Here is a 22144-nt window from a genome sequence, read left to right as displayed (position 1 = left end):
TGTGTGCTGGAGTGCATCTTAGCATGGCAGAAGAATCAAGTGATGTGCAGAAATGAAGGTGGCTTTCAAGGACCCGGAGCACATTTTAACCAGAAGAGAAGTCTGTCAAACTAGTTCTACTGAACACTCTTCCATTACTGCCACTACCATTAAAAAAAAAAAAAGAAAAAAGAAAAACAAGTGTAAGAAACTGCAGTGATTAAGAATGTATATCATCCTGGGACAGATTTGCTTTGTTTTAAGATACAATGACTTTATGAGCCGGTCACGCTAACGTTGGACATCAGGAGTGAAGATAAGTATAAAATGCTGGTATTTATTGTAACACAACCAAGGAAAATGGTTTCATAACTGGGCTTTTCACTATGGAGGTTGTTCTCTGAGTGGAAGGGAGGAAGGGAAATGCCAGAACATCCCAATGGACAAGCTGTCCTGAAAGCACCCTTTTCTGTTTCTATGTGTATAGCCAACAGTCTCACTCAGGATCCCAAACAACAAGATTTGTCAGCATCTGACAGTCTCCCGGAGGGGCTATCTCTGTCTGTTGCCAATTCTGGCTTGTTGGACTGGAGGGAAGCAGGCAGCAGCAGGCTGCCAGAGTCCTCCTCACAGCCAGGAAGCTCCTGGTGCCCCCCTGAAGAAGCTTAGAAATAACCTTCTCAGTGTGAGTCCTCAGAACTCTCCCTCACCATGCGCACAGCTGGAGTTCATTAAATGAAGGAGCTAATGAATGAACTTCCTGCTCTGTGAAGTCACAGCAACTAGCAGTTACCTCTACCTCCCTAAATCAAAGAATGAATGGCTTCAGGTTGAGTCCTTTTCAGTCTCTCCTTTAAAAGAATAATTATCTTTTTAAAAATTATATATATATATGTATGTATGTATGTATATTACATCATTCTTCATTTTGTACATTTTTTAAAAGATTTATTTATACATACAGAACTGGGGTACAGGTGCGGCGGTGAGAGGATTCACCAGAGACAGAGTGGGGAGCAGAACAGGCAGATCAACTGAAATACACTGCTGAGGGGAACAGCGTTCGGGTCAGGAGAGGTCTGCCACATCATGTGGGTCACTTCCCTGGCCAGAGATCGACCTCGTGCTGCAGTGGCATAGTGCATATAAAGCATAACTTCATAGTATTGTGTTTTCACCCACTGCGCCACCAGGGAGGGCTCATTTTGTACATTTTTTTCATCTTGGTTGTAATCCCTGTGGACTTCCCACCACCATTTCACCCATGTGCCATCACAATATCTTAATTTATTTTCTCAGAGGCTGGCATGTGTAGGGCATTCATGATCGGATGTAACTGGGGTGCCTGTCACCTTCTTCTGTTCTATTCCCTGTCACCCTCTACTAGTTCCACAGTTCCCTCCAAATATTGATCAGTGCTGAAGACCCTCAGAGCCTTGCTGGATCTTGACTTAACCAAGACTCCTTCACAATGTTCTTGAGGATGCCAGCCTCCAGCCTGTGATAATCTGTTCTTCAAATTTCCACCAAAATATGCCTCCCCCAGGTCTCCTCCGAAAATCTCCCTGGCTTCTTTGTCCTCTCATGCCAAAGTAGCATGAAGCAATCACAGTCCTGGTTTCACCTCACTGAGAAGCTTGCTTTGTACCTGCCTCTACCCTGCACTCGTGTTTGGGCTGCTGAAGACTAACATGTTTGGTTTGTCTCCATATACTCAGGTGAATGACCTTAAAGGAAGGGGGAAAGGCAACCAGAGAGGCTCAATAATGTTGGAAGTAGAAATGCTAGTGGGTTGGGGTTGGAAATATAAAAAAAGGGGCAGCCGTCCAGCTCTTTATCTCTGAAACTGCTGTTACAGCACTGAATTCCTTCATCCAACTCAGCTTTGACCCCAAGAAGTGGATGAGTGACAGAGAGAAGCGAGAAGAACTGGGCCATCCTCCTACACAGCTCCACGCCTGCCCTCAGGCGCCCCAACCCCCATTCTTCCGAGAAGAAGACAGATTTCCCTCCTTTTCTCAGTTCTTTCTTTCAAAGACTGGGTCCTGATCTCAGCCAGCCCCCAGTGAGGGTAAGCCTTTCTCTTGCTTTAATCTGCCCTGTAATAGTGCTAATTGGAGGAACTTCAGTTCCCTGGTAGCCTTGTTCTGTCAGGCGTAAAAGTCCTCTCTAATTTTCTGGGTGTGGATACTGTTCCCACTGGCACCAGTCCTTGTGAGATCGACTGTCATTCAGGCGCATGAAAGGCCCCTTACAACTAGCTCATTCACTGTACCCCATTGTCCCTGCCCATTCACTGGCTTTCACTGCAATAATCCCTCCTGCTGCCACAAGCACAGAGGCACGTGCGCACGCATTCACACCCATGTTTCATTATCAGTGAGGATGCTTGAAATAAAGGGCAGTGTGCCTGGAGGGGAACAGTGCCCCCCCTCCCCACACACAGTTGGGGAGTCACTGAGCTCATGTTTCAAGCAGCATCAGTGGTGCTCAGTGGTGGTGTCTGCTCCTTTCAGCCCATTGTCAACCAAGTCACTGCAGGACCCTGCTATCCCCAGCTCCCTTCCCAGAATCTACTGGTTCTGGGGATCCAGTTGCCACATTCCTTAGCCATCAGTTGGGTATCCAGGCTATCCAGAAGATGGCCCTTAAGTACTTCCAGACATATTTGTTCCTTCTTTCCTGCACTGAATTCTACTGTTACCAGCCAGGTCTGTACCTCTGATCTGTAGCTCATGCTTTGCTGAATAGCCTGTCCCATGACTGCTTAGGGACCAGGCAGTTGTAGGAAGAACAGCTGGTCACCCTCAGCAACTCAGCAACTCAGCAACTTACTGATCCCAGGTAAGTGCTAGAGGCTGGCTCTGTGCCCAGCCCCAGTCTGGGCTGGTCACACTACAAGGGGCTAACCTACCTGGCATGCCTGTCCGTTCAATGCCTAGTGTCAATGGGCTGGGTAGTTTGTCATTTCTATCACAAATGATGATTCAGAATGGACATTAAGGAATTCTGTGTTGGAGATATTCCTTACAAAACTTTGTCATTTCTTTGTGTGACTTCCAAAATGGTGCATATGTTTTTAATTAATTATTTATTTTAAAGATTTATTTATTTATGCATACAAGAACTGGGGCACAAGCCAAAGGTGCAGGGGCCGTGAGAGGATTCACCAGAGACAGAGGAACAGAACAGGTGGATCCACTGAAATACATTACTGAGGGGAGCAGCAGGTCTGCTGTACCATGTGGATCACCTCCCTGGCTGGGATCGAATTCATGCTGCAGTGGCTGTGGATAGTTTCACAGCACTGTGCTTTAACCCCTTGTGCTACCAGGGAGGGCCCTGCATGCGTATTTTAACAACATTGAAGAAACACATGAGTTAGAACAGGGAGAAGCAAGAGATAAGAGTCAGTGAGAGGTGGTGCTCTTACTACAGTCTAGTCCCTCACCTCCTGCCAAACTGAAATCCTATGTCCCCTTATTCCTCTCAAGCCTAACCCCAGAAATCAGGCTCATTTCTCCCTGAACTTAGGACCTGATTACTTTCAGATCCTAAACTGAGTAAGTTCCTGAGAACTTAAATCCCATTACCAGGCCTGAGACACACTGGAATCCTACCTTCTGGGAGGAAAGCACCCCTGAACACCACTGACCCCCCGCCCAGTCTCGATGCCCAGGGGTTTCCTAAAAGACCCTGCATGTGTGCAAATCATAGTTTCTCAGATGAGATCCAGATTCCTGGGAGGGAAAGGTAGAGTTCATACCTCTGTAGCTCTCCAGAACCCACTCCCTCCCATGGGAAAAGTCTGCACATTGGCAGCTGCTCCCTGAACTCACCCGGCTTTCATCCTAGGCACTCTGGTATTTGTGTAGCTGGTGGGAAGCGATGGGGCTGGTTATCTCCAAGATACATATGGCTGGTGGGCAGTTGCTCTTGAATGGACGTGTTTTGTAGCCAAAAGAGCACAGCCTGTCCAGTTAGACAGATGTGGGCTGCAAGGTAGCATACCTGGCCAGCTGCAATGTAGTAGGGAAACCAGACATCTGCGTTTTCTTTCTGCATTTGTAAATTGGTACCGGTATTCTCATCCCTAACATTACTGATAATTGGGCTCAGATAATTCTTTGTTAGAAAGGGTTATCTTTTGTATTGTAGAACAATTATCAGCATCCCTTGCCTCTAGATTCCAGGTCACTTGTACCCACTCTCCATCCTACTCCCCACTCAGCTGTGACAGTTAAAAGTGTCTTAGATTTTGCCAAATGTCCCTAGGGGGCAAAATCTTCCTCTTTGAAAACCACATATGAACACCCTTTGGTAGCTCTGAAGAGGAAGTGGTAACATATGTGAAGTGTCTGACATAGCAGCAAGCATATGCTAGGTGTTCACGAAATGTTAGCTCATCTTGATATATTAAGTATATATTAAGTAGAATTTGATATATTCAGTAGAATTTGGCCATTTTCCTTCCATCCTCAGCCGCTACGTGGCTTAGAATAGGGGTGGTTCTAGAGAAGAACTTGGCTGAAGGTGTCTCGGCCCAACAATCTCTCCAAGGCTTCAGTGGTCTCAGGACTGAAAAGAGGAGGCATTTCATGGATGCTCAGGGGTCTGATGGGCAAGGGGTGGTGTTTCTGGAGGCCCAGAGGGAGAAGCCAGGTTAGCAGTTTGTATGGAGAGCTACTTCCAAGCAGGCCGCCTATTTCTGCTTCAATTCCCTCTCTGGCTGGCTGACCTGGGAGCCATGGCCCACACTAGACCCAGAACTGCAACTTATGCAGAGTGGACAACTCTGCTGAGACACTAGCGTAGCTGGGACAGGACAGACTCGGAACGTGCTGGCTGCAACTGCAGACCCCACAGGTGAGTCCTGCCTTCCTTGCCCTCAGCTTCTGGCTATCACAGCTGCCAAAGTGGCCACTGGGGAGGGAAGACGGAGGAAGTAGAGAGGCTTGATTTCATCAAGCCTGGGGTCCTTGGAAATCTTCCAACTTACAACTGGGCTTCCGTGAGAGGAAAACTGATCCAAGAGAGGGAATCTCAGAGTAGCTCAACTATAGAGACCTCCAAACCTATGAACGGTTTTTGTTTTTATGGTAGAAATGAAATGGCAATGGACCAGGGTCTTGAAACTGCTTGTATGTTCCTCTGACTAGTTAGTTGTGTCATCTTGAGTGAGCTGTTCTCTGGGGCTCCCTTTAATCACCCACTATTTGGCAGCATCCTAATAGCTCTCTCTGATGCAGACAGTTTGAATGGTTCTAGTCAGATCCATAACCAACATGGTCTGAGAAGGGCCCTCCCTGGTGGTGCAACAGGTTAAAGCACAGCACTGTGAAGCTAACCATAACTGCTTCAGCACAAATTTGATCCCTGGCCAAGGAGGTGACCCACATGGCATGGCAGACCTCTCCTGACCCACCCGCTGCTCCCCTCAGCAATTATTTCAGTAGATAACCTGTTCGGCTCCCCACTCTGTTTCTGATGAATCCTCTTACTGCCCCTGTACCTTAGTTCTGTATACATAAATAAATAAATCTTAAAAAAAAAAAAGATGGTCTGAGAAGAAGAAAGGTTGTTGGTGAACTCCCATCAGCAAGTTTACCTTCAGCTGAGGGACTGCAGGTTAAACCAGAGCCTATTTACAGGGACTCAATGGGCAAGGGACTAAGAGAACAGAATGAGCAAGGCAGGCCATACCTGCGAAAGCAGAATGGAGCTGCTTTCTGAAGTAAGTAGGTCAGTGTGAAACAGGAGCTCAAAATCTAGTCCTTGGCTAGGAAAGGAAGTCAACAGAGCAGATAAGAAGAAAAAGTATAGTCTCTTAGTTGGTTTGGTTTAAACCATAAGATTAGCTGAGAAAGAGTAAAAAAAAAAAAGATGCAAGTTGCATTTCTTTTTAAACAACAACTTGAGAATCAAATGCCTCAGTGAAGTGCTCTTCACTTGTATGTGTCACCTGTGGGGAAGTGTGGACCTGTCTCAGTGACGCCTGGGCTGTTTGGTGGGTCCTTTCGCTGCACCGGAGGGTCTGTATCATCTCATGCCTAGCAAGTGACAACTTTCAAGGTGGCCCACCTGCCTCTCCTGCTAACCAATCTGCACAAAGACCTCCTAAAGACAGATTTCAACACTTGCATCACTTATCTCCATGATAACCTTCTCCTGCTCTCAGGGATGTCTTATTAAAACCAAGGCTACCATCTGATAGCCTTAGAAAACCTCTCCATTAAGTGGTGAAATCAAAAGGCTTGCCTTGAAACCTGTCTGGCCTCTTAGCACCTCATAGACCTTGGCCAACCTCTTGATTCTCTGAGCCCCTTTTATTACCTCTCAAAATGGCATAAAGATCTAACATGTTGTGGCTTGATACTTGCAGAACAAGGATCAGTGACACAGTGGGTGTGAAAGGGATCTACAAGCTATAATTGCAATACCCATGGGGGTACACTATACACTAGCAACATGTAAATAGAAAAATTAATTTTTTAAATGCCATTTATTAAAATACAAATATGCCTGGGAATAACTGAAGTTACCAATAACTCCATACCAATAACTATAAAGAGCTGTGTGATTAATCAAAGAAAATCTGAAATGCAGAGATAGGTGGAGTTCCTACAGTGGAAGACTCCATAGCCTAAAGATTTTAATTTCCTCCAAGTTAATCAATAGAGTCAATACAATTGCAATCAGAATTCCAGCAGATGATATATAAAGAAGCCAAGTGCCTAGAAGTTAAAAAAGAAAAAAGCTGGAAGGTATATATTAGTAGATTTCAAGACTTAGGAACTAGCAGTAATTAAGACAATGTAACATTGACCCAAAGGTAGATAAATTGACCATGGAACAGAACAATCCAGAAACAGTTCCACACACACATGGTAACTTGACTTATGACAAAAGGGACAGTGTAGAACAGTGGGACAATGTTTCTTTTCTTTTTTTTTTTCATTGCTACTGCACTAACTGGTACCCACAAAAGTGAATTCTGATTCCCACTTCATCACTATACACATAAAATTCTAGATGATTTATAGATACAAATACAAAAGGTAAGACAATAAAACTTTTAGAAGCAAACAGAACAACTTCTTAGCTTTTGGGTAGGTGAACATTTCTTTATGGACATAAAATATTGATAAAGAATTTCTCTTCATCAAAGATTTCCATTGAGAATGAAAAGACAAGCAAGACAGTGGCAGGAGATAAATACAATACGTCTGACCAAGGATTCTGTCCCTGAAAACCTCTCCATTAAGTGGTGTACCTAATAAAAAGACAGAAAGCAGTTAACTACGAGCCAAAGCTAGGAACTGGCTGCTTCATAAAATCAAATAACCAAATGGCTGAGCATAAGCAGTCATCAGAAAAATTCAAATTCAAATCACAAATACCACAAAACAGCCACTGGGACGGCAACATGGAAATGTCCAACAGCACCAAGTGTTTGGGGAGCACATGAAGACAGTGAGGCCCACACACCGCTGGTGGGACACAGCTCACCCACACTGGCCAGGTGGTCAGCAAGAGAACAAGAGGGATCTATTCAGGGGCAAATGCACACCTCAGACCGACAGCTCCCCTGATAGATGCATGCCCAGCAGAAACGGTCACGTGTTTACTCAAAGGCCTCGATTCCTTGATGGTTCAGGAAATTTGTCTTTAAAAGATTTCTTTATTTATGCAACAGGAACTAGGGTACAGGCCAGAAGTATGGGAGCAGAGTAGTGGAACAGGCACATCACTGAAATACACTGCTGAGGGAGTGGGGAGACAGGAGAGGTCTGCTGTGCCATGTCGGTCAGCTCTCTGGCTGGAGATCAAACTTCTGCTGCAGGGGCTGTGGATAGCTTCATAGTGCTGAGACTTAATCCTGGCGCCATCAGGGTCCAGGTAATTTAAAAGAGAACCTTGGCATCATCCCCACAGGTTAGGGGAAATGAGACAGCAGCTTGGGCCTCCTGCAAATCTCTAAAGCCTCTCCTCAGGGTTTCCTCCTGTTGCCATTGTTTGTCTTCTCCTAACTGTTCTCTGCCACTCTTCTGCAGTGACACTCCCTTTACCATGCCTTTGTGGCCCAGCCTCCAGGCTCAGGTGTGCTGACTTCCACAGACCCCCACCACACTCCAGGTGTCTACCATCAGGCATGCGTACCCCAAGCCCACACTCCCAAGTGCCTCCCACATTAGCAAATCAAGGCCACAGGTGATAGCCACAGAGGCCAGCGGCATAAAGGCCTGACCAGTCTTCATCTACCGAACACCTGAAAACCAGGGAGAAGCAATGAATGAGACTCACTCACAGGGTGCCACATCATGGAGCAGGGGGAGGGCTGGAACTACCGCTGCACATCTGACAGGGACCCACCCGTCCCTCACAGAGGAACGCAGCTGAACCTCTTCATGCGGAGTTCAGCAGGAGGTAAAAATTAACCACTGGGCTGAAGGACAGCAGGGTTTGGGAACAAGAGCGGTTTCTGTGTTACTTCTAATGTTCCACCTTTTAACTGAAGTTCTATTTACATGGAAATGATATGAAAATTTTGAAAATGCATGTAGCTGTTATCACTTGTATACATTTCCATATGTGTTTTATACTACAATAAGAAATTTACTTAAAAAAATTTTTGCCAAAGATAATCCCCCAGGTGGTTCTTCAGAATTTTCAATGAGGGCATGAGGAACAGGCCCTGTGTCCCGTGTATGAGAGAGGCCAAAGAGAGTTCAAACCCAACCTGTGCCTTCCCAGACACCCTCCTGAGGCGTGCTGTCTTTCCTTCAGGAACGCCTTCCCGTGTGCTCTGTGCTCTTGAAGCACCCTCTGAGGCAGGGCCCTGGCTCCTCCCTGTCTGGTGTGACTGTGTTGTCAGCACAGAATTGGACACTGCAGCCCTACAGACACCCTGGATTTACAGGGTGTCCCCGGATTTACAGCCCAATGTATGGTACTTGGAGGTGGGTCCTTTGGGAAGCGGTGAGGCTAGGGTGAGGCCCTCTCACAGGCTCTGTGATCTTCCTTAAGAAAAGGAGGAGACCAGAACTCAACTCTCTGCCTCATGAGGACACAGCGAGGAGCAGCTTCAAGCTAGGAATCGGCCCACACCAGATGCCCAATCCGCCAGCACCTTGATCTTGGACCTCCCAGACCCCAATACTGTGAATGTTTATTGCTAAAGCCACCCAGGCTAAGGTGGCTTTGTTAGCAGCCTGAGCTAAGTCACTCAGTAAGAGAGCTAAGTCTATGAACTCACAAGTCTTCCCTGCTTCAGGGAAGTGTCCGTGAGCCTGCCTGGTCGTTGACCAGGAACCCCCACTTGGCAGTGCCCTCCATGTTAGACCAGGGCTGGCAGGGTGGCTTCTGGTGTTCCCACATCATGGTCCAAGAAGAAAAAAGGGTTGTGGGGGGAGAAAGATGCCTGGCCCTCTCTCCCCCAGACCACCTGCAGGGTGTGTCTCCCCCACTCGGGGATCCTGGAGAGTTTTCTTGGGGTGAGAGGGGCTGGACTGTAGTGTCAGCTCAGCCCCAACTCTCTGACTGCTTCACCTCTGCCTCAGCCTCACAGCTCTGTCTCCTGGAGGAAAAGAAGGAGTAGGGCTGTCCTGCCTTGGCAGAGGGCTGAGCAGGGGAGCTTCCTTCCCACCGCCTCCACCTCCCCCACACAGCTGAAGATTCCAGAGAAAGGAAACCTGGTTGCTGTCAGGAGCCTCTTCTGAAGAGGCTGATGGCCAGCCTCCCAGAGCTCAGGAAAGGGGTCTCCAGTGTTACCCTGTCAGCTTGTGGGAAGACAGATTGTGTCCCCTCCTGCCCTCAGGCTAGAGACATGCGCCCATGCTGTCTGTAGGGTCTGGCCCCTAGGACATCCAACAGGGCACGAACTTCCTCTCAAGTGCCATAGGGCGTTCCAGAGGTGTGGACTAAGCACTGTCCGGACAGGGTCTATGACAGTTGTATCCCAACTCCAAGGAGGGGGTGCTATTCAGTCCCATCTGACAGACGCAGAAAACGAGGCCTCATGTTTTCTAGCTGGCCAGTGGCAGTGGCTGGCCTCAGGCCAGCATCTTCAGGCAATCTGATCACTGTAGCTATCAGCCCCCTACCTTCCAGCAGTGTTTCCTCTACGCCCTTGCACCCCCAACCAGGCTTGCCTGCTCTTCCAGACAACAAGACTCTGGCCACCACCCCTTGCTGATCCCTGGGCTCCGGTTCAGGCTAGAGTCATGTCAAACACCTTTCACTTCTAGTCTCGGGCACAGCCCTCTAAGGAGCCTCTATCTGTAATCAGAGCTAACAGGTACCTACCTCAGAGCCCCTGTGGTACTGAGGGAAACTTTATTTGTAAAGGAACTAGAATATAAGTAAAAGCTCATCAATTGGCAGCTAACTTCCCCCCCCCCCCCAACATGGAACTTGGTGATTCAAGACACTGCTAAGCTCTACCCCTGGGCCTGACTGCTAGAAAAACCCATTTCCATTTGGGGCTTTTAAAAGTCAAGTAATCATCCATCAGCTGTTTGTAGGAAGCTGTTAAAGCGCTTAGAAGAAGTTGATCTAACAATTAGCAAACTCCCTGGGGCTGACGGTATCCTGGAGTCCTCTCCATCACCTTCTCCTTGAAGGCTGCGGTGTCCTCAGGGCCTGGCACAGAGCCTAAAGGTGAGAACCCCAACACTCCAGGAAAGGGGCAGTTGGTGCAAGAGCTGCAGCCGCAGGGCTCACCCTCGTGAGACAGGGTTGAAGGCCGAGGGGTCAGTGTCAGTGGGGCCATCTCCTCCTCCCACATTGCTCTGACTCAGAGGGTAGCAGCAGCGCCCTGGGGTGTGGGTAGATCACATGGGTCTCCCTGGGGCCATCTCTGGGGTCTGGTCTTTGGCCCTCTTGGCAGTGATTTTGGTGCCTCCAGTCTCTCTCCTCCCTGTTCAACCCACACTTTCTTTACCACTTCCTGCAGGCGCTGAACAGGAACAGCTGTGGGAACCCATTCACCGGAGTCCAGGGAGGGGCAGGGGGGATCTGGGCTGTCACCTCAGCGGGTGGCTCAGATGCAAAGTGACAAGGGGCTGGTTCAGAGCAAACAACACTGTCTCCACTGGATCTGGTCTACACTGAATGCTCACAGTTTTCTGGCAGAGTTGCCACTCTTGTGAGTCAGAACCCCGTCAGGCCTTCTAGCTTTAAATGTGGAAACACAGATGCAGAGATTGGGACCCTCAAAGGCTTCTCTGGTCCTCAGAAGGAGCTGACCCTGGGGTGCTCCTACTGCTTTAGCCCTGCAGACGCCTGTCCCCACTGCCCCAAGAACGTCCTGGCGAGGTAGGGAGATCTAAAGTCTGTGGCTCCCAGAAATCCTCACCATCTCCCTGTCCCTGTCCCTCAGCTGCTGCTCAGGGGTCAGGCATGAAGCTGGCTCCTCAGGTCCTGCAGGAGAACAAAGGTGAGGGAGAGCGTTGCCATCTTTTCACCTGTTCTCCTGTGCTGGACATTGCTCTCTAGGGCCCTACTGGGCCGAGACATCTTAAGCTGGAAACTCACTGTCAGATTCTTGGCAGGCTCCCCAAAACTACTTATGTCCACAACAGTAAAGTCTAATTTGGGCTGTTTCATGTTTCTCTAACAATTTTGACATCTCAGCTTCAAAATCCATAAAGCAGAGTGAAGTGAGAGTTTCATAGCTGTGGTCCTGGGAGGGCAGTCCTTTGAACTGTCTCTCAGGGCCTCAGGTGGGAGGTTCTTGCCCAATTTAAAGGGGGAGGGCAGAATGCCCCAAGCTAGTCCTGTGGCCTCCTTTGTCCTGAGATCTCTTCAGTTACTCCTAACTCAGAGTAGGGGGAAGGCCCTACAAAGAAGCGGGGAGCCCTCCCAGATATTCTGAGGCCTCTGTTAGCCTTTCATCTCCCCAGTGGACTGCAGCACACTAAAATGGGGAAATCCCTGGACCCAAGATACTGACTTTACTGTCAGAGACCTAACAGCTGCAAGCCTTGGAAGACACTGCCTCAACGCTGGGTCATAGCATTGGAGTGAAACAGTTTCCTCCAATAAAAACAAAACAAAATAGGACACAGGAAGAGGAAGGCAGGCTGTTTCACATGGGAAGGCCTAAGTCTGTGTCCCTGGTGGGGAACATATGTGCACTAGGCGAGCTTCTCCCTGACCCACCCACACTGCCCACCCCATCATGTCTGACGTCATGGAGGCAGACAAGTGTTCCTTCGATTTCTACTACAGAACAGGCCTCCTAGTATTCTGTGACTCAATGAGACCGGGTCCCTCTTCTACCTGTCTTCCATCAAATGGTGGCAGAGAGAAGTTTCCTACTACTTAGTTTTCTTCCTTCCTCTTTCCTGACTTTATGTACTACATGATTTACAGAAGGCTCAAGGTGGGAAAGAGAGTGGCGTTGAAGCAAGAGGCATAAGGAAGGATGAAAGATGTGGTACAAACCCTTTCTCTCTCGTTGTTCACCCTGGAGCAAAATCTTCCCTCTTCTGTTCCCCACAAGTGCTCAGAATGGCATTGTGGAATACTTTTGAGGTAGAGAGATACCAGCTGACTCATAGGGTCTCCAAGCACCCCACTCCCACCTGCCCCTCGCATACATTTGGCATGAGCCAGTGCAAGTGAGAGACCTGCTTTCAGGGCTCCATCTCCCTAGGACACTCAGTGTTGTCACACTCATCTGTTCCGCAGTTTCATTAGCCAACTTTAATTTAGTCAATCGACACTGTAGCGAGAGATAGCAATACAGGTGGAGGTGATTCTTCTCATTGTTTTCAGTTACCACCACCCCCTTTGCCAGAGTAAGCAAATAAGAGATAGTCATCATGGGCAGCATTGCCTGAGCCCCAGCTATTTTCCCCTGAACCCCAAAACCAGCCCGTAGAGGGCTCATGACCTTCCTGTACAGTCAACTCAGCCTCAGACCTGTGTTTGTTTTATTGGAGCTGGGTTTGTTTTATGGTGTTTCATGTGCTTTTACTTAAACTGGCTCATGTCATTTTCATAAAAACTCTACATGGGACACAACACCTTCTCCAGTGAGCAAACTGAGGTTCAGAGAGACTGAGTGACTTGCCCAAAGCCACAGTTCCCAGCAGAGCAAGGATGTGAAAGCCAGGGGATGATTTCATGTTATTTCTGCTTTCCACCCCCAATCCTGCCCACAGGGGATGTAGATTGCTGTAGAAGCTGTAGGTTGCTGCTGTGGTGAAGAGGCCTCCTCCAGGAGATCAGAAGGCTGGCATGGACTGAGGTGTTCCTTGAGGAACCAGCCTCACATTCCCCTCGCTGGTTGGATTTTTAGTAAGCAAGAAGGAAGCTCTTGAACAAACACCAAGTAAAAGAAGACAGGAAATAGCATCCTGAAGAGTCTACCAGATGTGGGCAAGGCGATCCTGGCGTTTGATTCTTCTGAGGTTAAAAGAAGCAGGTCTGATGAGACCTGCCTTTTATTAGCCATGTATCTTGTAATAAGAAAGTGCTAAAGTGATCACATTGACCCCTGACCTCTGATCTTGAACTAGAAAGTTCCCTCTCCTTGAAGCCTCACAGTCACTCATGTATTTTCAGGCTGTGAGAAGTCCTGGGAACATGTGCTATTTACTAGGAGAGAGGACTGGCTTTCTAATAACCAATATTATTTCTAGAAAGATGCCTCTGCTCCCACAAATCTACATTCCATTGCCAGATTAACTCTCTAAACCAAGGGCGACTGTAAGCCATTTCTCGGCCTTTTACTTCAGTGACTCTCCACTGTGTGACAAACAACCTTCAAACTGGAAGAGAGCTATGAAAAGTTCCAAATGATCCAACTAATTCTCCCAACCACATGCTGTCCCTATCTTTGTTACCTCTTTCCATCTTAAAGATCACACCAGCCCACAGGGCCCTTCTCAAGTTCTGTATTTTTCATGAAGACTATTTAGACCCATTTGGCTTTGTGTAGTAATTTTTAAAAATGTATCTGTCTCCTCCCTCCATACCAGGCCTGCTGTTCCTTCACAGGGTCTCCATTTAGCATCTGTGCTCCCCCAGGATCGGCCAAAGGACTGCCATGCACCCACCAATCAATGATTTACATGACTGGAACTACAAGAGAAAGAACTGGACTCCTGAGTCCTGGGTACATGGAGGAGATTAAAGACAATTGGGGAGGGGGAGGTTTTTGGGGGTGCAAAAGTAGATAGAATGGAATTTAAGGATCCTTTCACCCCTGAGATTTTGTGTCCCTATGCAGAATGAGAGCCAATTCTACTCCACAGGCTTTGGACTTGCCTGCTAAATCTTAGAATCCTGAACTTGGATGCCCTGTTGTATCTCTAGCATAGAAAAATTCCAGCATGAGGTGTTTCTACAGTCCAGATGCCTGAGAGCTGTCAGAGGCCCTGAAAGCGCCAGGCTTGGTGCCCCTTGTCACCTCATAGATGAAGCATTGTCCTCTGTGCAAAAGCCAAGCTGCGGCCTAGACCTGTGCCCAGCCCATTATGAGCCTATGGGCAGGGGCAGCTTGTGGGTCATGGAGGAGCAGAGCAGGCAGCTGCCAGTTCGTCCCTCTTCAGTGCAGGTGGAAGCTGGGGGCTCTGTCTGGTGTCTCTGTTTTCCCCACCTGCCTGTAGTGCGGTTAGTCTGCTGGCGCCACCGAGACAGTGAAGCTTGGGGAATTTGATCAGCAAGGAGGGGGAGGTTGTCTCCTCAAGATGTGAGCAGGGTCTAATCCTTCCCTCCTCCTCCTCAGGCCCTGCTAATGCCCTTCCAGGGGGAGGGGAGAAAAGAGCTAAGTTGAATGTCTGAAGGTTGCAGTAAAGAAAGAGCCGGGAATGCTTAGTGTCTTTTTGCAACCCTGCTGCTCTGACCTCCAAGCTGAAGTGGGGTGAGCCCAGCACAGGCATCCTAGAGCGTCTTGGCAAGATGCCGATGAGCAACTGGCAGAGGGTCAAGGCTCATTCTCGCAGACTTCTGACCCTCAACATTCTCAGGGTGGTTCTTCAATGTCCCTGCCTCCCTAACTGTGCGGCGGCTTCTGTTCTCAGGGTTTTCCCATTAATTGCCTTAAGAAGGTGGGAGGAAAGGGACCTGCATTGGGGTGGGGAGAGGACCCGGGGTTCCATGTCAACTTGGGTTGATGCTGTGACCCCTTTCAAACCCTCCCCTGGGGGACCAAACATATGTTATCAGTGACTCAGACAACCTGCAGTCAAGGTCACTCTGATCTGTCTGATGCGTCTTTGTCTGACACGAGAACCAACTCTTTTCTGCTCCTGCCAAGCCGAGCAATGCCCTGGCACTGGACAAGCCCCAGTCATTGGCTACACATCACTGGGAGGCTTTTGCACCAGAACAGAAGGTCCCTAAGCTTCTGTTTCCCTAGATGGTCTGTCCTGTGGTGTAACCCTTTCCTCCCTGAAACGTCCATGCTGAGGTAGCACCAAGCCTTAAAGGCTCCTTTATTGTTCCTCCTGCTTTTTGCCTGGGTTCCTGGACTCTGGGGTCCTTGGGCTGCATGAGGAGATCTGAAATGGTTGAGCAGGAAGGACTACCACCCTCAGCCATGTGTCAGGTCTGGACTGTGTCCAGGTGCTGGGCATGGCACACTTTCTCTTTTAAGGGGCTTGTAATACAGACAGAAAGGAAAGAGAGAGATGAGAGGCTAAATATTAATACACGGGAACAGATGCTCAACAGGCGTGGCAGTACGTACTGGAGAATTTAAGGAACGGGGAGCAGATTGGGATGGGGCCTTCCTCTCCCCACAGTTGAAGTCCTTTCCCCCACACCAGGAAGGCATGGGCCCTTAGAGGTTGTGCCCCCTCATCCTGGAAGGTCTGTGTTCCTCCTGTGCCAGGACCCCTCATCTAGGTCCACCATCCCACCATCCAGCATAACTGAGATCCCAGAGGAAAGGTGCTGGCAACCCCCGAGCTTTGTTTTCCTGCCTCCTTTGCTTTCTCTTGCCTCCTTCCCGCTCCCCTTTCCTTGCGTGCCTATACTCAATTCTGTCTCTTTTCAGCAGGAATATAATGTTCGGCTGCTTTACACCCACTCTCTGAATGCTGCCAGCGAATAATGACTAAGGTGGTGGGTGGAAGTACAGCAAGTTGAGACCAATTTAGCAGTCCAGGGTGCCAGGAGGAGGGTGATTTAGCAGCAAATGGCTTTGCAACAGAAAGTGAAGATGCCCCCCCAAAACCCACAGGACAGTGAGCAAGGCACACTAGCTGCCAGAATGACTAGACAGGGACTGCCACTGACACCAGGAAGGATGAGACTCAGCACAGGGCAGGTGTCCTTAGGCGCTATCCTCCCACAGCATACCCTGCTCCACTTCGACATCTTTGAGGGGTCCCTGGCCTTGTCTACCCTGGCACTGGGCCCTGCGGCTGGAAGTTTTCTTTAAACTAGTACCTCCTCTTCTGGTGGACACTGTGATCTGGGAGCATCTACAGCTCTTAGTGCTGAGGGTGACCCCAAAGTCTGCTCTGAGTGGGGCAGACACTGAATTTCTGTGGTGTCACCCTTCAAATAGGGCACATAGTCCTGACCAGGTAGAAAGTGGTGTGGTTCTTCCTACCACCTGCAGGATTCATATTATGAGATGTGCCTGTGAGCGTGGGTAGCAGAGAACATGTCTCAGGGGACAGAGGGTAGCAATGTGTGAATGAGAGTGTGTATGTGTGTGTGTGCTGGCAGCCATCTTACAGGCAGAATCTCCCACAGTGATTAACTGACATGAAAGCAATCTATAAGTGATCTGAATAGGAAAGTTCTTTACTGCCCTTGTTCCAGGTACTGGTGAAACCCACCTCACATCTGTGCAGACATTAAATTGACTTTTTGCTTAATAGGAAAAATTACCACTTTGCTGGAATGATTGCTACAATTAGTTGAACTGTTAACTAACACACACGCACACGTGGGCTTGTCCTATTTCTTCCACCCAGCGCGCACAACTCACTGCATCTTCTTCCCTACTTACACTTTGCCCAAGTGTTTCCTCATCTGTGGGATAGTTCCATTTCAGACTCTCCTAAGTCTGGTTCCTAGTACTGATTATGTTGTGGCAAAGAGATGACTATCTGTTTTAGTTTGGAACTTACTTAGGGATAAGGTGGAAACACTGAAGTAGATTATGGAATGAGGTTGGTGTTCCAATGAAAAGTCACTAATTCTGAATCTGTGAAGGCTAAAAATTACTATCAACAAGGAGTGGACCAACCTTATGAATTGTCTAGCAATGAGGAAAGAACTGACATGACAAATTTCATTCCTTGAAAACCCAAGTTTAGTTCCAAGTATCTACTTAGTCTAGATACTTCCGAAATCATTGCTCGTTGAGTTTAATGTATATGCCTAGCAAGTGCTTAGGAAGTGGAGCTGCATTTCCCACCTGCATTTCAAACACTTATCAACAATTCAATTAACTTTATTAATTTTGTTTAATAAATGATACCCAATGTTTGGTTGGTTAGAGCCTCAGATCAGGCATTAGGGTAACTGGGTTCAACTCTGGGTATTCTACTTAAAGTACAGGGTAAATTCCTTCCACTCTGTCAGACTCAATTTTCTCATCTATCAATTGTGGAAGGAATCTGCTCATAGAATTGTAAATAACAACAATAAAAATAATTACTTTTTAAAGTGCAAACCCCCACATGAAAATGGCTATTAAAATCCCTATTCCGGCCCTCCCTGGTGGCGCAGCGGGTTAAAGCACAGCACTGAGAATCTAAAGCCGCTTCCGCATGAGTTCGATTCCCGCCTGCCCCGGAGGTGACCACATGGCGTGGCAGACCTCTCCTGACCCGCCCGCTGCTCCCCTCAGCAGTGTACTTCGTCGATCTGCCTGTTCTGCTCCCCACTCTGTCTCTGGTGAATCCTCTCACCCTCCGCATCTCTGGCCTGTACCCCAGTTCTGTATGAATAAATAAATAAATCTTTAAAAAAAAAAAAAATCCCTATTCCAAGAAGCATAGTGATGGTGTAGGCCAATTGGTGCAATGCAGAAGCAAAAGAGAAAAATAGAATGAAGATCTCAAATACAGAAAAGCTCAGTCTAAGGGCCTCGCCCGGAAGTCCCACACACATTCTTGACTTGGCTGACACCTACTTCTCCACTTCTCTAAATCCTCAGAGGAGGAGGAGATCCACGATAATCTTCACTCAGCTCAGGCAGCTGTCAGAGGTGAGTTACTGCCCATATTTCATACCCCGTTGTCTAGTCTATTTGTGGGACTGGTCAACTTGCATAGAAAGAGGTGACAGGCTTTGCCAAGGTTCCCCCTGGAAGGGAAGTCCGATCTCCTTAGTTCTCAGTTGGCATCTTGGAGCTATGACCTTGGCTGTAGTTCAGTCTAATCCCATTATACCCTACTTTGGTCCAAGTTCAAGCTCTGGTTTACAATCTCCTCTTCCCTGGTGTCTTCTAGTCCAGAACAGATGTGTTCACAGTTAGCACACGAATTTTTGATGCACTTGTCATTGATTCATGTTTGCTGGTTCTTCTTCCCAATTCTCATCACAGATGTTAGTCTCAAATAATTATTATTTAGCCATTATTTTTAATCCCCCATCTCCTCGGTGCCTCCCACGGGTCAAACAAACTCAAGTTTGTTAAATTCAAGTGATGATCTTTGAAAAGAAAACTAAAATCATCACAACCTTAAGAAGGCATGTGGCAACCCTGATAGGTGAAGACATGAGCTGGTGACATGAGGGGAGTCACCAACCCCATGTGACCTTGGGAAATCATGGTCAGATTACCGCCGCAAACATGGTAGCAATTTACCATCCCAAGGCTTTCTTTTTAAGATTTCCAAACTACAGCAGCACAAAGATCTATTCAGTTGCTCAAAAATCTAACATGTGAATCATTTAAAGATACCTAAGGTCACTGGATACTTATTTGTTGACAAAACTCCAAAAAGATCTCATCACTGCCCTGGAACCACTGGCCTTTGGGGTGCCTTGTACAAGATTTAAAAACTCCAAGTCTAGGTCATGACCTGTGCTTCCCATTTGCATAATTATACCTGTCAGTGGACTGACCTGAAGGGAGAGCATAGGTTGACAGGGTGGATTAGGTTTTCCTTACGCTTCAAGACAGGAACTGAGATGGACAGCCCCTAACTGGAGCCGGCCCATTAATAGGGTCAGGAAAGTTAGAGACCACACCACCAAAGATTATCCTCACAGAAACCTTCTGGGAGAAAAAGTGCTTGAGGATCTCTGACAGCTCTTTTCTTTCCCATCACTTTTTAAAACAGCATTTACCAAAGGCCACTTCTAGTAGTTAAACACTTTATTCTAAACTGGGAAGTCAGGCATACACTCTGTCTCTGGCAAATCTTCGGAGTCCTGATGGTAGGAACTCAGAGGAAGACATGTGACCCAGCTTAAAATTAAGGAAAGCAGAGGAGAAGCATTGGTCCTTATGGTAAGCAGGAACTAGTTAAATGAAAGAGAGGATTAGTGCAAGAATACTGTATACAAAACATGTATTTCTAATGTTCAAAGAAAGCAAAAAACAGTGGAAAGAGCCAAGGGCCGACATGAGTTGAGTTCAAATCTTGGTCCATTTGATATCCCAGCTGTGTTATTAACCTCATTATATGTAATGTAATCATACATCCCCTGCAGGGTTGCACTGAGAATTAAATGAGATAATGAATGAAAGGTACTGGGCTCAGTGCACTTAGTAAATGGCACTCAATGCTGTTAACTATTACCCATTACAGCAGCCTCTAAGCTGCTTAACCATAGGTTTGCCAGCATCACCTTTTTCATCTTTGTGGTCTTACTGCCTGCCTCAGAGCCTTGCACACTGCAGGCAATTGTTAAATATGTATTAAATAAGTGTTGAATAACTGCAAAGATACATAAATAAGTTTCCAGAATTAGAAAGCTGTTTTAATACTGCTGGAGTTCCTCTTCTCTTCATCCATATAGGCGGATGCATACTTCCCCAAACTGGCAAACCTGTCTCTCAGATACCCCCATTTCATTGGTTCTCCAGCACCCACAACACGGCAGCTGCCCCAACAACACTGACTGGAGCACACACAGGCAGATGAAGCACTGCTTGCAGACATACAATGCACAAACTGAGTTGTAAAAACAGTCTTTCCTTCACGAGGCTGCCATCAATGTTAAACAGTCATCTCAGCTGTCCCATCTTCCCTCTCGCCCACTCAGAGAAACCTTTGCGAGACATCCTCCTTTCTCCATCTGATTTTCTTCTCACCTCAGCAGAGTGTCCCACACTCACATCTACCTAGCTGAGGACTCCCACCTGCACACCCTGCTACTATGTCTATATTTGCTACTATTGGTTGGCTGACAGCACTCGTCTGGAGCCTCAGCTTCTTCAAGGGTAGAAAAGAGTTAGTGCTTCATGCCAACCTAGTATTTATGTTGTGAAGCTAAAGGAGATAGCAAATGAGATAACGTCTGTGAGGTGCAGAAAGCACCTCAGAAGAAAGGCGCTGGATAAACACAAGGTGTGAAGGCCCCTCCTGATTAGTGTGTGCGCCTCTGCCCACAGACTGCCACCCACACTCTGTTCTCTCCACCCTTGAACACAAACACCCTTCCCTCCTATAAATGCACTCCATTTTCAGGTGTGCTCACATAGAGACACATTCTCAACACTTTCATTTCCCCATCATACTTGGAGAGAATTGTTTTTTAACTTAGAGGAAACTCAGGATATAAACATCCTCTTAGCCCTACTCAGAGATTCTTTTCCAGGGTCTCTGGTGTAGGAATAATTGCCAAGCAGACAGCTCATCTCTGTGGCTGTGCGCCCACAATTACAATTAGGCTTCCCTTCCAACAGAGCAGGAGACACCTATCTGGTATGGCACCTGCCAAGAACTCTCTGGAACTCAGTGCCTCCCCACTAGTTTGCCAGCACCCAAGACCAGAGCAGGGGTGCTGATGGCCAGGGAGGGTGTGACTAGAGTGGACAAGGGAGGATACAGAACCTTAGATGCTCAGCATCCTAAGCACTCCTTGTTGCTGGGAAAATGAGGGCTAACAAGTCTGGAGCACTTTCCTAGGCCTGACATACTGGTGAGCAAGATGGCCCTTCAAGTGCTCAGCAGTTCAATCCTTCCCACTTGGAGCAGGCATGAGAAACATCAGTTGGCTCGTGGCATCTCAGTGCCTATTGCTACTGAGTTGTGAGCTCTGCGGGCTGGAGTTAAGCATGTAAAGTGTGTGTGTCTTGCTTTGACTGTATTGTATATCTAGGGCTGACCCAGAAGACTGAGCTCCAGGGGCCAGTTAAATACTCCAGTTCATCATCCCCTCTCTACTTCATCTGCTGTAACACATTCTGTCAGTGAAACATTCCCAATCCCTAACTACATCTGTGTCCTCACTACCAGTGTGTAGATATGGCTGGTTTCCAAAGTTCCTGCCGGCAAAGGTCGAGGCCAGACCCCCAGCTGTCAGACCCCCTGACTGGCAGCGGGATCACTGCCTTCACGCACACCCCCTGCTCATCAGTGTCACCGAACGCTCACATCCATCCAGATCGATCGGGGCTGCAAGTAGAAAAACCTCCTCTGCAGGAGACAGAGACAAAGGCAGGACAGACGCACCACCCTTCCCGTGCGCTGGGACCTGACCATCAGCACCCACCTTGGCAGAGGGGGAGACCCTAACAGTTACATGCAGAGACAAAGACACCTAGAGAGACCCTGACACAAACAAAGACCGACAGACTCGCGGACGCACTGCACGCCACGGGGAGTGCAGTTTGCCCGGAGCGTGGGCGCCGGTGCCAGGGCAGCAGACACTCATGAGGGAGCCAACTCGTTGTCCACCGCACCTTACCTGGCCCCCTGCGCCTCAGGCTGACTTGGAAATTTCTTTTTCAGTGTGTCTGGCGCCTCATTCCGGTCTCTTCCCAGAGCTGGCGGGCTAGGTGGGTGCCGCGGCGCCTCAGCCCCTCGCGGGTCCGGCTTTCAGGACCGGGCGGGCAGAGAAACTTTCGGCCTCGGCGCTCGTCAGCAGCCAGCCCGCCAGCTCCTGGCGCGCCGGCCTCAGCGCGGGTCCAGGAGCCGTGGGCGGGGCAGGAGAGGCGAGGCGGGGCCAGCTCGGCGCCGCTCATTGGTTGGGGCGGAGCGGGGCGGAGCTGGAGGGGCGGGGCAGGGAGGGGCGG

At 48.3% G+C, this 22144-nt stretch overlaps 1 protein-coding gene across 3 annotated transcripts in view; it reads right to left on the bottom strand.

Moving 5' to 3' along the window:
* The window catches only part of LZTS1 (leucine zipper, putative tumor suppressor 1), a 44643-nt gene extending 22656 nt beyond the window's left edge, over positions 1 to 21987 (bottom strand). For all 3 annotated transcript variants that reach the window (XM_012726981.1, XM_012726982.1, XM_004685427.2), the window contains exon 1: positions 21817 to 21987. The gene's annotated coding sequence lies outside the window, so the exon portion shown is untranslated. The remainder of the gene's footprint in view (positions 1 to 21816) is intronic.
* Positions 21988 to 22144: the final 157 nt, after the last annotated feature.

This window comes from Condylura cristata, unplaced genomic scaffold (assembly GCF_000260355.1).
Source record: "Condylura cristata isolate star-nosed mole 26May11 unplaced genomic scaffold, ConCri1.0 scaffold00018, whole genome shotgun sequence".
Classification (NCBI taxonomy): Eukaryota; Metazoa; Chordata; class Mammalia; order Eulipotyphla; family Talpidae; genus Condylura; species Condylura cristata.
The sequence above is the reverse complement of the archived record's forward strand: the minus strand, read 5'-3'. Positions and strand labels throughout refer to the sequence as shown.